This window comes from Chiloscyllium plagiosum, chromosome 30 (assembly GCF_004010195.1).
Source record: "Chiloscyllium plagiosum isolate BGI_BamShark_2017 chromosome 30, ASM401019v2, whole genome shotgun sequence".
In the NCBI taxonomy this organism is placed as follows: domain Eukaryota; kingdom Metazoa; phylum Chordata; class Chondrichthyes; order Orectolobiformes; family Hemiscylliidae; genus Chiloscyllium; species Chiloscyllium plagiosum.
The window spans coordinates 34,875,037-34,890,010 of NC_057739.1; the positions used below are offsets into that span (position 1 = coordinate 34,875,037).

At 45.1% G+C, this 14,974-nt stretch overlaps 1 protein-coding gene across 3 annotated transcripts in view; it reads left to right on the forward strand.

Moving 5' to 3' along the window:
- Positions 1–14,974, forward strand: part of setx (senataxin) — a 101,807-nt gene that overhangs the window by 18,871 nt on the left and 67,962 nt on the right. For 2 of the 3 annotated variants that reach the window (XM_043720337.1, XM_043720339.1), the window contains exon 2: positions 8,709–8,805. The exons of the other annotated variant lie outside the window; for it this stretch is intronic. The gene's annotated coding sequence lies outside the window, so the exon portion shown is untranslated. The remainder of the gene's footprint in view (positions 1–8,708; positions 8,806–14,974) is intronic. 3 annotated transcript variants of the gene reach the window in all.

The following is a 14,974-nucleotide window of genomic DNA, read 5'->3' on the forward strand; positions in this document are numbered from 1 at the left end:
TCGCGCTCTCTCTCTCTCTCGCGCTCTCTCTCTCTCTCGCGCTCTCTCTCTCTCTCGCGCTCTCTCTCTCTCTCGCGCTCTCTCTCTCTCTCGCGCTCTCTCTCTCTCTCGCGCTCTCTCTCTCTCTCGCGCTCTCTCTCTCTCTCGCGCTCTCTCTCTCTCTCGCGCTCTCTCTCTCTCTCGCGCTCTCTCTCTCTCTCGCGCTCTCTCTCTCTCTCGCGCTCTCTCTCTCTCTCGCGCTCTCTCTCTCTCTCGCGCTCTCTCTCTCTCTCGCGCTCTCTCTCTCTCTCGCGCTCTCTCTCTCTCTCGCGCTCTCTCTCTCTCTCGCGCTCTCTCTCTCTCTCGCGCTCTCTCTCTCTCTCGCGCTCTCTCTCTCTCTCGCGCTCTCTCTCTCTCTCGCGCTCTCTCTCTCTCTCGCGCTCTCTCTCTCTCTCGCGCTCTCTCTCTCTCTCGCGCTCTCTCTCTCTCTCGCGCTCTCTCTCTCTCTCGCGCTCTCTCTCTCTCTCGCGCTCTCTCTCTCTCTCGCGCTCTCTCTCTCTCTCGCGCTCTCTCTCTCTCTCGCGCTCTCTCTCTCTCTCGCGCTCTCTCTCTCTCTCGCGCTCTCTCTCTCTCTCGCGCTCTCTCTCTCTCTCGCGCTCTCTCTCTCTCTCGCGCTCTCTCTCTCTCTCGCGCTCTCTCTCTCTCTCGCGCTCTCTCTCTCTCTCGCGCTCTCTCTCTCTCTCGCGCTCTCTCTCTCTCTCGCGCTCTCTCTCTCTCTCGCGCTCTCTCTCTCTCTCGCGCTCTCTCTCTCTCTCGCGCTCTCTCTCTCTCTCGCGCTCTCTCTCTCTCTCGCGCTCTCTCTCTCTCTCGCGCTCTCTCTCTCTCTCGCGCTCTCTCTCTCTCTCGCGCTCTCTCTCTCTCTCGCGCTCTCTCTCTCTCTCGCGCTCTCTCTCTCTCTCGCGCTCTCTCTCTCTCTCGCGCTCTCTCTCTCTCTCGCGCTCTCTCTCTCTCTCGCGCTCTCTCTCTCTCTCGCGCTCTCTCTCTCTCTCGCGCTCTCTCTCTCTCTCGCGCTCTCTCTCTCTCTCGCGCTCTCTCTCTCTCTCGCGCTCTCTCTCTCTCTCGCGCTCTCTCTCTCTCTCGCGCTCTCTCTCTCTCTCGCGCTCTCTCTCTCTCTCGCGCTCTCTCTCTCTCTCGCGCTCTCTCTCTCTCTCGCGCTCTCTCTCTCTCTCGCGCTCTCTCTCTCTCTCGCGCTCTCTCTCTCTCTCGCGCTCTCTCTCTCTCTCGCGCTCTCTCTCTCTCTCGCGCTCTCTCTCTCTCTCGCGCTCTCTCTCTCTCTCGCGCTCTCTCTCTCTCTCGCGCTCTCTCTCTCTCTCGCGCTCTCTCTCTCTCTCGCGCTCTCTCTCTCTCTCGCGCTCTCTCTCTCTCTCGCGCTCTCTCTCTCTCTCGCGCTCTCTCTCTCTCTCGCGCTCTCTCTCTCTCTCGCGCTCTCTCTCTCTCTCGCGCTCTCTCTCTCTCTCGCGCTCTCTCTCTCTCTCGCGCTCTCTCTCTCTCTCGCGCTCTCTCTCTCTCTCGCGCTCTCTCTCTCTCTCGCGCTCTCTCTCTCTCTCGCGCTCTCTCTCTCTCTCGCGCTCTCTCTCTCTCTCGCGCTCTCTCTCTCTCTCGCGCTCTCTCTCTCTCTCGCGCTCTCTCTCTCTCTCGCGCTCTCTCTCTCTCTCGCGCTCTCTCTCTCTCTCGCGCTCTCTCTCTCTCTCGCGCTCTCTCTCTCTCTCGCGCTCTCTCTCTCTCTCGCGCTCTCTCTCTCTCTCGCGCTCTCTCTCTCTCTCGCGCTCTCTCTCTCTCTCGCGCTCTCTCTCTCTCTCGCGCTCTCTCTCTCTCTCGCGCTCTCTCTCTCTCTCGCGCTCTCTCTCTCTCTCGCGCTCTCTCTCTCTCTCGCGCTCTCTCTCTCTCTCGCGCTCTCTCTCTCTCTCGCGCTCTCTCTCTCTCTCGCGCTCTCTCTCTCTCTCGCGCTCTCTCTCTCTCTCGCGCTCTCTCTCTCTCTCGCGCTCTCTCTCTCTCTCGCGCTCTCTCTCTCTCTCGCGCTCTCTCTCTCTCTCGCGCTCTCTCTCTCTCTCGCGCTCTCTCTCTCTCTCGCGCTCTCTCTCTCTCTCGCGCTCTCTCTCTCTCTCGCGCTCTCTCTCTCTCTCGCGCTCTCTCTCTCTCTCGCGCTCTCTCTCTCTCTCGCGCTCTCTCTCTCTCTCGCGCTCTCTCTCTCTCTCGCGCTCTCTCTCTCTCTCGCGCTCTCTCTCTCTCTCGCGCTCTCTCTCTCTCTCGCGCTCTCTCTCTCTCTCGCGCTCTCTCTCTCTCTCGCGCTCTCTCTCTCTCTCGCGCTCTCTCTCTCTCTCGCGCTCTCTCTCTCTCTCGCGCTCTCTCTCTCTCTCGCGCTCTCTCTCTCTCTCGCGCTCTCTCTCTCTCTCGCGCTCTCTCTCTCTCTCGCGCTCTCTCTCTCTCTCGCGCTCTCTCTCTCTCTCGCGCTCTCTCTCTCTCTCGCGCTCTCTCTCTCTCTCGCGCTCTCTCTCTCTCTCGCGCTCTCTCTCTCTCTCGCGCTCTCTCTCTCTCTCGCGCTCTCTCTCTCTCTCGCGCTCTCTCTCTCTCTCGCGCTCTCTCTCTCTCTCGCGCTCTCTCTCTCTCTCGCGCTCTCTCTCTCTCTCGCGCTCTCTCTCTCTCTCGCGCTCTCTCTCTCTCTCGCGCTCTCTCTCTCTCTCGCGCTCTCTCTCTCTCTCGCGCTCTCTCTCTCTCTCGCGCTCTCTCTCTCTCTCGCGCTCTCTCTCTCTCTCGCGCTCTCTCTCTCTCTCGCGCTCTCTCTCTCTCTCGCGCTCTCTCTCTCTCTCGCGCTCTCTCTCTCTCTCGCGCTCTCTCTCTCTCTCGCGCTCTCTCTCTCTCTCGCGCTCTCTCTCTCTCTCGCGCTCTCTCTCTCTCTCGCGCTCTCTCTCTCTCTCGCGCTCTCTCTCTCTCTCGCGCTCTCTCTCTCTCTCGCGCTCTCTCTCTCTCTCGCGCTCTCTCTCTCTCTCGCGCTCTCTCTCTCTCTCGCGCTCTCTCTCTCTCTCGCGCTCTCTCTCTCTCTCGCGCTCTCTCTCTCTCTCGCGCTCTCTCTCTCTCTCGCGCTCTCTCTCTCTCTCGCGCTCTCTCTCTCTCTCGCGCTCTCTCTCTCTCTCGCGCTCTCTCTCTCTCTCGCGCTCTCTCTCTCTCTCGCGCTCTCTCTCTCTCTCGCGCTCTCTCTCTCTCTCGCGCTCTCTCTCTCTCTCGCGCTCTCTCTCTCTCTCGCGCCTCGCGCCCTCGCGCCCTCGCGCCCTCGCGCCCTCGCGCCCTCTCTCCCTCTCTCCCTCGCGCCCTCTCCCCCTCGCGCCCTCTCCCCCGCCCGCGCGCGAGAGAGATTCTCCTGTTCCTTGGATGCTGCCTGACCTGCTGCGCTTTTCCAGCAACACATTTTCAGCAATTGACTGTCATCCCAAATGATACATCTAAGTATTTCAAAAAGCAATTCCTTTACTGTGAGGATTGGTTGGGTTCCCTTTCTGTTACTTAATTCAATAAGGTTGGCCAAATATAACTCTTCCTTTTGAAATTAATGCTGATTGCATTTTATTATGTTTTCAGTTTTTGAGGATTATGTTTACACTATCGAGTACTCCAGCTAGCAATGCAGTGCCTGTAATGAGGACTAGGGTTGTCACGCAGCTTACACGTTACCCACTGAGAGTACAGCAAGGTGTTCACTGAAAGCATGATTGTGACTATCTTTGTATAAAATGTCTGATAATTTTGAATGTTTCACTATTCTAATGACAGTAACAAGTAATAAAATGATTAATTCAATTCATCATTTTTACTTAATTTTTTCTCTCAAACAAATTTTATAAAAAAATATTTTTTCTAAAACAGCTGCTGTTTGATCCCTTCAATGTAGTGTCCTTGAATTCTGGTTACAATTGAGAATTGTAATATTTTCTTTTATTTTCTTGATTTTTGAAGATGGTCATGAATTCACTCCTAGACTTCCCTTTTTTAAGCATTCAGAATCTGAAAGAAAATGTTTATGAACTGACAAAAAAAATCTGAATGTGTTTTGCAACCAACTCGAAGTGAGGCTGTATGGAAGGTTAGAACCAAAGAAGAGTTTTGTGTCTAAGTGGTGAAATGAGCCACTCTGACACCACATACAGAAGAGTTGTTAACATTTCTTTGAATTCAAAGTGAAAACCACTGTTGGCTGGAAAAATGTCAATGCTATGATTAGTCAAAACCAGCTAAACTAGTCGAAGCAAAGAGACCTGGGGGTGCAGGTACATAGTTCCTTGAAAGTGGAATCATAACTAGACATGCTTGGCTTCATTAGTCAGTGTATTGAGTATAGGAGTTGGGAGGACATTAGTGAGGCCACTTTTGGAATACTGCAATCACTACTGATTGCCCTGCTATGAAACTTGAAAGGATTCAGAAAAGATTTAAAAGGATGTTGCTGGGTTTAAGCTTTGGCAGAGGCTGAATCGTCTGGGGCTTTTTCACAGGGGCTGAGGGGTGACCTTGTAGACTTTCATAAAATCATAAAGGGTATGGATAGGTGAACAGCCAAGATCTTTTACCCTGAGTAGGGGGTGTGCAAAAATGGAGGGCATAGGTTTAAAGTGAGAGGGAAAAGATTTAAAAGGGAACTGAGGGGCAACTTTGTCACTTTCAGGATGGTGCATATATGGAATGAGCTGCCAGAGGCAGTTGTGGAGGCTGTTACAATTACAACATTTAAAAGGCATTTGGATGGGTACATGAAGGAAAAGAGTTTAGCGGAATATAGGCCATTTGCTGGCAAATGGGATTAGATCAGTTTAGGATATCTGGTCAACGTGGATGAGTTGGACTGAAGAGTCTGCTTCCGTGTCCTGACTCTTTGACGTAGTCAAGTAAATGTTTTGTCTATTAACCTAATTTTATCTTTCCTTCCACAATATATGAAGAGTAGAAACAAGTGTTGTTTTGGATGTAAGTTTGCTTGCTGAGCTGGAAGGTACGTTTTCAGACATTCTGTCACCATAATAGGTAGTATCATCAGTGAGCATCCAGTGAAGCGCTGGTGTTATGTCCCGCTTTCTGTTTGTGTTTAGGTTTCCTTGGGTTGGTAATGCCATTTCCTTTGGTGATGTCATTTCTGGTTATTTTTCTCCGAGGGTAGTGGACAGTGTCCAAATTGGTGTTGTCCCAGTCAAAGTGGTGTCCTTCCTCACCTGTATGTAAGGATACCAGTGATAGTGGATCATGTCTTTTTTGTGGCTTGTTGATGTTCATATATCTAGTGGCTAGTTTTCTACCTGTTTGTTCAATGAAGTGTTTGTTACAGTTCTTGCAAGGTATTTTGTAAATGACATTCGTTTTGCTTGTTGTAGATATAGGGTCTTTTAAGTTCATTAGCTGCTGTTTTAGTGTGTTGGTGGGCTACCATGATGTCAAGAGGTCTGAGTGGTCTGGCCGTCATTTCTGAGATGTCTTTGATGTAGGGAAGAGTGGCTAGGGATTCTGGGTGCTTTTTGTCTGGGACAATACATCCATCCTCGGACAAGCCAAATAGGACACGCACGAGAATTTCTAGAAGTATGGCATACCAACTGGAACTCTATCAACAAACACATCGATCTGGACACCATCCACCACCCGCTGAGAAAAACAACCAAAATGACATCACCAACCCAAGGAAACCAAGACACAAATAGAAAGTGGGACAAAACATCAGTGCTTTACTGGAGGCTCACTGATGATATTACCTAGTATGGTGACGAAATGTCTGGAAATTAACCTTTCAGCTCAGCGAGCAAACTTCCATCCAGCACCTGAACCTGAGCTACAAATCTTCTCAAAACTCGCTAACAAGTGTTGTTGTCTAGCATAAGTTTGGAGTTGTTTAATCTTGTCTAAAGATCTGACTTTTTAATCTTTGTGGTGACATAGATCAATAGTTAATTCTAATCTTTTCCTAGGCTCCTTTCATTGTATTGTTTGCGCAATCTCAATTAGTAAAAGTGCCTTCTTTGCTTAGGGAAGTGCAATACACTATTCCTCTTTATAAATGTGTATGATTTATTTCTGCAAATATTTACTCTTGCCCCCAGCATCTACATGTTTATATTGTCAGCACATTTAACATAATTACCCAATGGAGAAAAAAATCCATTATGGAAACTGTAGAGTTAACAAGGGGGAGCCACTCAATGTGGGATATTTGGACTCTCAAAGTGTTTGACAAAGTCCCACGTAAGAAATGATTGTGCAAGATCAAAGTGCATGGTATTGGCCGATGTGTATGGAGATAGATAGAAAACTGGTTGGCAGAGAGGAAACAAAGAGATCCTTGGAACAATTAATGGGTCTTTTTCAAATTGGCAGGCAATAACTAGTGGAATGCTACAGGAATTAGTGGTAGGACCCCAGCTATTCACAATATCAATATATTGATGATTTGAATGAGGGAACAAAATGTAACATCTCAAAGTTTGCAGATGATACCAAGTTGGGTGGGAGGGTGAACTGTGACAAGAATGCAGAGATGCTTCAGCATGATCTGGACAGGTTGGGTGAGTGGCAAATCAATGGCATATGTAGTATAATTTGGAATAATGCAAGGTTATTTTTAAAAGCAAAAACAAGGCTGATTACTATCCACATGGCTGTAAATTAGGAGAAGGCAGTATGCAGCAGAAACTGGGTGTCCTTGTGCACCAGTCGCTGAAGGTAAGCATGTAGGTGCAGCAGGCGATAAGGAAGGTCACTGGTATGTTAGCCTTCATTGCGAGAGGTTTTGAGTACAGGAGCAGGGATATGTTGTTGCAGTCATAGACTTGGTGATTCCACATCTGGAATATTCTGTGAAGTTTTGATCTCCTTTTCGGAGGAAGATGCTGTTGCTCTCGAGGGAGTGCAGCGAAGGTTTACCAGGCTGATTCAGGGGATGCTAGGGTTGACACGAAGAGAGATTGACTGACTAGGTTAGGATTGTTTTTGCTGAAGTTCAGACAAGGGAAGGGTGGGGGGAGGAATTTAATTTAAGATTTATAAAATTCAAGGGTAGATGCAGGGAGGATGTTCCCAGTGGTTGGTGTGTCCAGAACCACGGGTCACAGTCTAAGGATTCGGGGTGTACCATTTAGGACAGAGATGAAGAGACACTTCTTCACCCGCAGTGATGGGCCTATGGAATTCATTGCCACAGGAAGTAGTTGATACCAGAACATTGAATGTATTCAAGGGACGGCTAGATGGGGCAAATGGAACCAAAGATTATGGGGAGAAAGCAGGATTAGGCTATTGAGTTGGACAATCAGCCATGATTATGATGAATAGTCGAGCAGGCTTGAAGGACTGAATCGCTGCCTCCTGCTCCTATCTTCTATGTTTCTGTGTTTAAAGGGCATGGTCCTAAATAGCCCAAACTTCTCATTAAATTTGAGTTTGGTAAGTTAGCTATCATATCAAAAGTAAAGCACTTTTCAGAAAATTATTTTAGTTCTGCACATATGTTACATTTTAATTACTAATTTAATTTAATTTTGTGTTTTAATATTTTGTTTTTCTAAAATTTATTACAAGACGCAAAATAGCAGCATTTTGATCAAAAATAAATTTGATATTTTTTCCCTCTTTATTCTGAGTTTCCATTCTGTACATCTATGACTCTTGTATGGGCATTGTTGGCAATGGCCAGCATTTATTGCTCTTCCTTAATTGCCCCTGGACTAATTAGTTCTTTAAATCCGTTCAAAGGGCATAAAGAATTAATCTCATGTAGGTCAGACCATGTAACAGATTAGATTCCCTACAGTGTGGAAACAGGCCCTTCGGCCCAACCAGTCCACATTGACCCTCTGAAGAGTAACCTACCCAGACCCATTTCCCTCTGACTGACTAATGCACTAGCACTATGGGCAATTTAGCATGGCCAATTCACCTGACTTGCACATCTTTGGACTGTGGGAGGAAACTAGCACCCGGAGGAAACCCGCGCAGACACGGGGAGAATGTGCAAACTCCACACAGACAGTCGCCTCAAGCTGGAATTGAACCTGGGATCCTGGTGCTGTGAGGCAGCAGTGCTAACCACTGAGCCACCATGCTGCAGATTCTACTCCCCACCACCAGCAAAGGATATTAGTGAGCACAATGGGTTTTTATAATTAAGTGGTTACCTGGTGGCCATTTAGCTAGCTTTTAATTCCAGATTATTATTGGATTCAAATTTCACAGTCTGTCATGTTGATGTTTGAGCCCCTGTCTCCAGAACAATAGCCTGAAGTTCAGGGACATTACACTATGACAGCATCTTCCTCATAAATCTACAGTAATATATTACCAAACTTAAAAAGAATTAAATGGATGGCTTTTAGACAACATATGTTTTATATGAAATGATGTATATCTTTAACTGTTTTATTAATAAGACAATAAAACAATCTATAAATGGTTGCAAGTGCAAATTGAACAAATCGATAGTCATGAGGAACAACCTTTCATGTATGTGTATGGAAAAGCTATGTCAAAGGAATGTATTGTACTTAACATAGCTAGAGTAAGACTTACTTACTGTGTGAGACAATGCAGGCAAGACATGATACTGATTTGTACTGTATGTATACCTTTATAATGTTCTAATGTCTGTGAAACGTACCCCAATATCCTATCAATATTTTTGTATTTATGTTGACACCACTCAGGAATTTGTGCTGCTCCATTTTGGATGATTTCAGTGAAGTCTGTCTTACTGCTTGAGCTGGAAACGTGCACCATAGGCCTGTGACACACTGTGAGAAAGTACAAGTTTTACCGTCCAACCTAGTTATGAACACAAAACTCTTTGTGGTGATCAGATACTTAACGCTGGTCCTATCAATGTCATGATCACAATTTAATATATTACTTTTAAAATTTAAACTTTCGATTAATAATTGACTGAGGTTTCTTCAGTTTTAGTACATTTGTTATAACAAACTGATCAAAAGCACCTTTCAATAAGCACTGTTTTGTAAGCAAACACAGAGGAATCTCGACTATCCAAGCGAGATGGGCGGGCAGTATTTCATTCGGATAATTGATTATCCGGTTAATTGATTCAGTGCCTCTCCTCTGGGGCTTGGAGTTTTCTGAAGTCTCCTTTTTCCTCGCTCTGCCTACCTTGTTCCCCCTCTCTCTCAGGGTTTGTTTCTGAGCAGACACACACTTGTGTGTGGGACCTGCAGCATTGCTGAACCCTCCACCTCCTCCCCAATCGGTTCAATGGGATTGACACAGCCAGCACTTGCTAAGTCTGCTCCCCGTTCAGGTGACTAGGCAGCAGCACACTGCCTGCAAGCTCACCCCTCTTACCCTGCCGTCTGCCTCACCGGATACCCCTCCAAACCCACCACCCCAGCCGCGCTGCCTCCGGTCCTGCCCCCCTCTCTCCAGGCAGCTGGAGGGACACCAGCAGTGAGACTGCTGCTGCTTTTGGGGGTGAGTCTCAAAATAGTGCACATGTGCGCACACGCAACTTTTTACTGCAACTTTTTGACAAGTTCCTGTATAGGACAATGTTGGAGAGATTATCTGGGGAGCGGGGTTTAGGGTACACCCCTGTGTAGAACTCCAGGGAAAGTGTGGAGAGAGACAGAGAGGACGGGCAGTCAGTCATTTGAAGACCGTGCTTGGGCTCCCATCGATGTCCAAGACTGTTCTCGGCCGCATTTCATTAAAGCTGAGTTCATATTTAATCATTGTACACAAAAGACACGATCAATGTTGGAAACACCTCTTTGATGTAATGTTTCTATCCAGACCTTGAGATCTTCTTTGGATAATCTGAAATTCGGAAAATCAAGGTTCCTCTGTATACTTTAAACTACAGGGTGGAACTTCTGATACAATTTTATAAGTTATACACTAAACACGCCTTTAAGTAGATATTGAATCTTGGAGTAAGTTGGAAATGGTTCCTCACACTTGTGGGTTTTAAATCTTTTCCATTTCTAACCTGGAAACTTAATTGCAATGTTGTTTTTTGTGGTGCTAAATTTACATTTGAGGCATCTCCCTCTGGGCAAGTTATCAACCAAGGTTCTAAACAATTACAAATTTGTTATTTGCAATCTGAGTACAAACTCCTACCCACTTGTCTGTGTGATAAACTACAGGAAATTGCTTTCTGTAGTTGCTCCTGGGCTTGAGGTTTAGAGCAGATTTGTACCTGAGATTGTGGATTAGGTTGTAAGTTTGCTCGCGGAGTCGGTAGGCTTGTTTTTGGACATTTTGTCACCATGCTAGGTAACATTATCAGTGAGCCTCTGGTGAAGCTTTGGTGTTCTGCCCCACTTGCTATTTATGTGTCTCAATTTGTTGTGGTCGGTGATATTATTTCCAGTTCTGTTTCTGAGAGTTTGGTAAATGGGGTCCAAATCTATATGTTTGTTAATGGAGTTCCAATTTGAATACCAGGCCTCTCGGAATTCTCGTGCATGTCTTTGTTTAACCTGTCCGAGGATGGATGTATTGTCCCAGTCGAATTAGTGTCCTCTTTTGTCTGTGTGTATGGATGCCAATTAGAGCTGATCATGTCTTTTGGTGGCTAGTTGGTCCTCATGTATCCTGGTGGCTAGTTTCCTGACTATTTGCCCAATGTAGTGTTTCTTGCAATCCTTGCAGGGTATTTTATATATGGCATTCGTTCTGCTGGCTGTAGGTACGGGGTCCTTTAAATTCATCAGGAGCTGTTTGTGTGGTGGTAGATATGTGGGGCTACCATGATGCCTAGGGGCCAGATTAGTCAGACTGTCATCTCCAAGATGTCTTTAATGTATGGCAAGGTGGCTATAGTCTCTGGGCTGCTTGTGTGTTCTTGTTTAGGTCTGTTGTGCAGGAATCGGTGGACTGGGCTTATCGGGTACCCATTGTTCCTGACTACATTGTATAGGTGTTTTTTCTCCGCTTCTCATAGTTCCTGGGTGCTGCAGTATGTTGTGACTCATTTAAATAATGTCCTGATGGAGCTCTGTTTGTGGGTGTTTGGAATGGTTGCTCCTGTAGTTGAGTGTCTGGTCCATGTGTGTGGATTTCCTGTAATTGCTGGTTTGCAGCTCTCCGTTGGATTTTCGTTCTTCAGTGACATCCAGGAAGGGGAGTCTGTTATTATTCTCTTCCTCTTTGGTGAAGTTTATACCGGTAAGGATGTTGTCTGTGTTGTGGGTTTCTTCTAATTTGTTCCATTTTGTGATAACAAAGGTATCATCCACATAGCGCACGCAAAGCTTGGGCTAGATTGTGGGAAGGGCTGTTCATTCTGACTTCTGCATAGCTGCTTCTGCTCAGAGTCCTGATATTGGTGATCCCATAGGGCATCCCATTAATTGTTTGTAGATCTTGTTGTGGAAGGTGCAGTTGGTTGTAAGGCACAGGTCTACTAGTTTGAGGATGTGGTCCTTGCTGATGGAGTTGGTGCTGTCAGGTGTTTGTATCCTTGGTTTGTCTAGCAGTGAGATCAGTGTTTCTTTGGCTAGGGTGATGTTTATTGATAAGTAGCAAGCAGGACAGAACACCAATGCTTCACCAGAGGCTTATTGGAGATGTTACCTAGCATGGTGACAAAATTAGTGAGTTTTGAAAAGGTTTGTAGCTGGATGGAGGTTTGCCTGTTGAGCTGAAAGGTTGTTTTCAGACGTTTCGTCATCATACTAGATAATATCATCAGTGAGCCTCTAGATGAAGCACTGGTGGCATGGCCTGCTTTCTATTTGTGTTTAGGTTTCCTTGTGTTTGTGAGGTCATTTCTCGTTCTTTTTCTCGAGGGGTGGTAGATGGAATCCAAGTCAATGTGTTTGTTGATAGAGTTCCGGTTGGAATGCCATTCTTCTCGGAATTCTCATGCATGTCTCTGTTTGGCTTGTCCTAGGATGGATGTGTTGTCCCAGTTGAAGTGGTGTCCTTCCTCATCTGTATGTAATGTAAGCTAGCCCACAAACTCACCAACACACTAAAACAACAACTAATGAACTTGAAAGACCCTGTACAGACAAGCAAAACTAATGTCATTTACAAAATAACTTGCAACAAATGTAACAAGCACTATGTTGGACAAACAGGCAGAAAACTAGCCACCAGGGTACATGAACATCAACCAGCCACAAAAAGACATGACCCACTCTCACTAGTATCCCTACATACAGATGAGGAAGGACACCTAGCAGACTTGCCTTGTTTTAAGGGATACCTTGGAAATCTTTGCCGTTTCAAAGCCTGATCTCCATGTTTTTTGTATCTAGATGCTGATTAACTATCCTTAAAGCTCCAACATTCTCTCTCTCAGAAGTAAATAGACAGATCACAGCTTAAGCCTGACAATGCAACTTGGACTTGGGGACTCTCTAAATCTATCTACTGTTAGCAAGCAAGATACTGCCATTGTCTCCACATATAAAAATTATGCACCTTTTTACAAGTAAAAAAATACTTGATACCTCTTTACTTTCTTAACATTTAAACCATCCAGACACGACACATAATATGAACCCCTTCATTTTACCTTAAATTAAGAAGTACCATAGTAAGCCTCATATTTGTAACAAAATTCATAACACAGTGTATCTACATCTGTTAACATTTTTCTGTTGAATCTAAATATGCCAAAATGTATTTTATATACAAGAGCTTCTCTAAATTGGGGAGAAATTGCTTACTGAAAAATGCTACTTTTGTTGGGACGAATTGTTTTGATTTTTGTCGAACTAGCTGACGTCCAGTTTCTTCTAGATTTTCACACTGTTGCAAACAGCTGTTAGGAGGTGCCAAGTGTTGTTTTCTGTTAAGTAAGGGTGGTACCTGTGCAACAAGCATCTCTCGACCAGCAGTTAAATGTAAACTCCAGAGATCTATGGCATGAGCGTTTCACGTTTTTAAGTTCTGTGAAATTGGTTGTTTTTGTGTTGTGTTAACTATTTTCTTCAGACCACATAAAGATTCAGTCTTGACATTCAAGCAGGTTCTATGTGTTTTATATAAGAAATCTTTGCTCTGTAATACAGAAACAAGTATTTGATTTGAAGACTCACTCAAAACCTCATTAAAGGTTTAAGAATATCTCCTTCAGAATTGTATTTCTTTTTTTATGATTAAATGACCTGCCTTTGCAAAATCACACCCATCTATGCTGAACTAGATTGAATTTACTAAACTAAATTAAAGTTTTTCAACTGGCTTCCTTTTATAAACAAAATATTTAACTTAAATTACTAAAAACTGTTGAATTTATTTTGTTTGAGCACTGTTCATTTTAACCAGTGTGTTGTTAAAACTGGGAGGGCTCGTGTGGACAACAGGTCAAATTAACATGTTTCAGTAAATCCAGTAACTAACTTATCTTATTTGATCTTGTGATTTTACTTGCCTGCACTAATTGGATACACTCATGCTATTTGACTTTATCTGGTTTGTAATATGGAGAGAGAGCTTCTCAAAAAAATGATTTTGTGATGCAAGCTCAAGTTTAGAGTAGGTCATGTTTGTTTTAGACTTTTGATGGTTGGTTTGTTTAGTTATCTTTTTAAGACAATTCACAAGCAATCTCAAATCAGAGAACTAGTTATTAATTGTTCCATAGTTACTCAAAAATATGTGTTTAGTTTGACCACAGGATTGAGTTATTTGGTTTCCTGTACATCATCATAATTATTCTTGTGAATTTTGTACTCATTAGAGAGAGGATTATTTTGCCAGAGAACAGGGTTTTTTTTTCCCATTTCAGATATCTATACGCTTAGAACAAAAGATGCAGAGTTAAGTTCCCCATCACTGTATTTGTTGCTGAGCCCCAAATTGCATGCCCCAAATTATCAGTGAATTTCCCCTTGAATAATTCATCTTTTTATATTGACTTTTCTTGGGAGTTAAGAATTACAGGTCACCAGAGTAAATTCAATGTGAGACATAATTTCTGTCTCTTTTGCTGGAGAGGCTCATGAGAATGGGGCCCTTCTCTGGTATTAATTTCATAAGGGACCAAGACCTGCTTATCCACCATGTCTGTGCTTCCTGCCCTACATATGAGCTTACCATTTAGGGACAGAACCTGGCATTCGACTTTCCAAGCTTGCTCAGCTTTTATTAAGGTCCTGGTTAATCTGACTGTGTTCTGAATTCTACGTTCCCATCATCCCTGATAACCTTTGATTCTCTTATCTAAGAAAAATCTGTCAAGCTTCGCCTCAAAGTATTCAAAGACCCTGCCTTCACCACCTCCTGAACAGAGTTCCAGGAATGCACAACCCGTCTGTGAATCGTAGTCATACAATAAGGAAACGGGCCCTTTGGTTCAACTTGTCCATGCTGGCCAGCTTTCTCAAACTAAACTAGTCCCATTTGCCTGCATTTGACTCATATCTCTAAATCTTTCCTATTCATGTATCGGTCCAAATGTCTTTTAACTGTACGTGCATCTGCCACTTCCTGCCTCTCTCCTAAAATGGATGATTCCTAACTTTAAAAGGGGGGGGGAAAGAGGTGGCAGATCTGGACTCGCCCATAAGTGAATATCCTTTTCATAACCACTTTGTTGATGACATTTAGGGTCTGATAACTTCACTCAAGTCACCCCTCTTCTCAACTCCAGTGAAAACAGATTGTCTTTCCTCATAAGATAACTTGTTTGTTCCAGAAATCAATCCACTAAACCTCCTCTCAATAGACTCCAAACACATTTATGTAAAGTTGACATTTTTTTCCCTTTATGTTTGGATTGTGGATGAAAAAGGGGATGGACTACTTTAAATCGAGGGAACTATATGTAAAGAGACTTTGCAGTTTTAACATTTATATTTACTAGCGTACGTTAAGTTGTATGCAGTGTTTCTCTATCTCTCTCCCTCTCTTCCTGTTTCCATCTCTCGTTTCCCCCCCCTCCATCTCTCGTTTTCCCCCCCCCTCCATCTCTCGTTTTCCCCCCCCTCCATCTCTCGTTTCC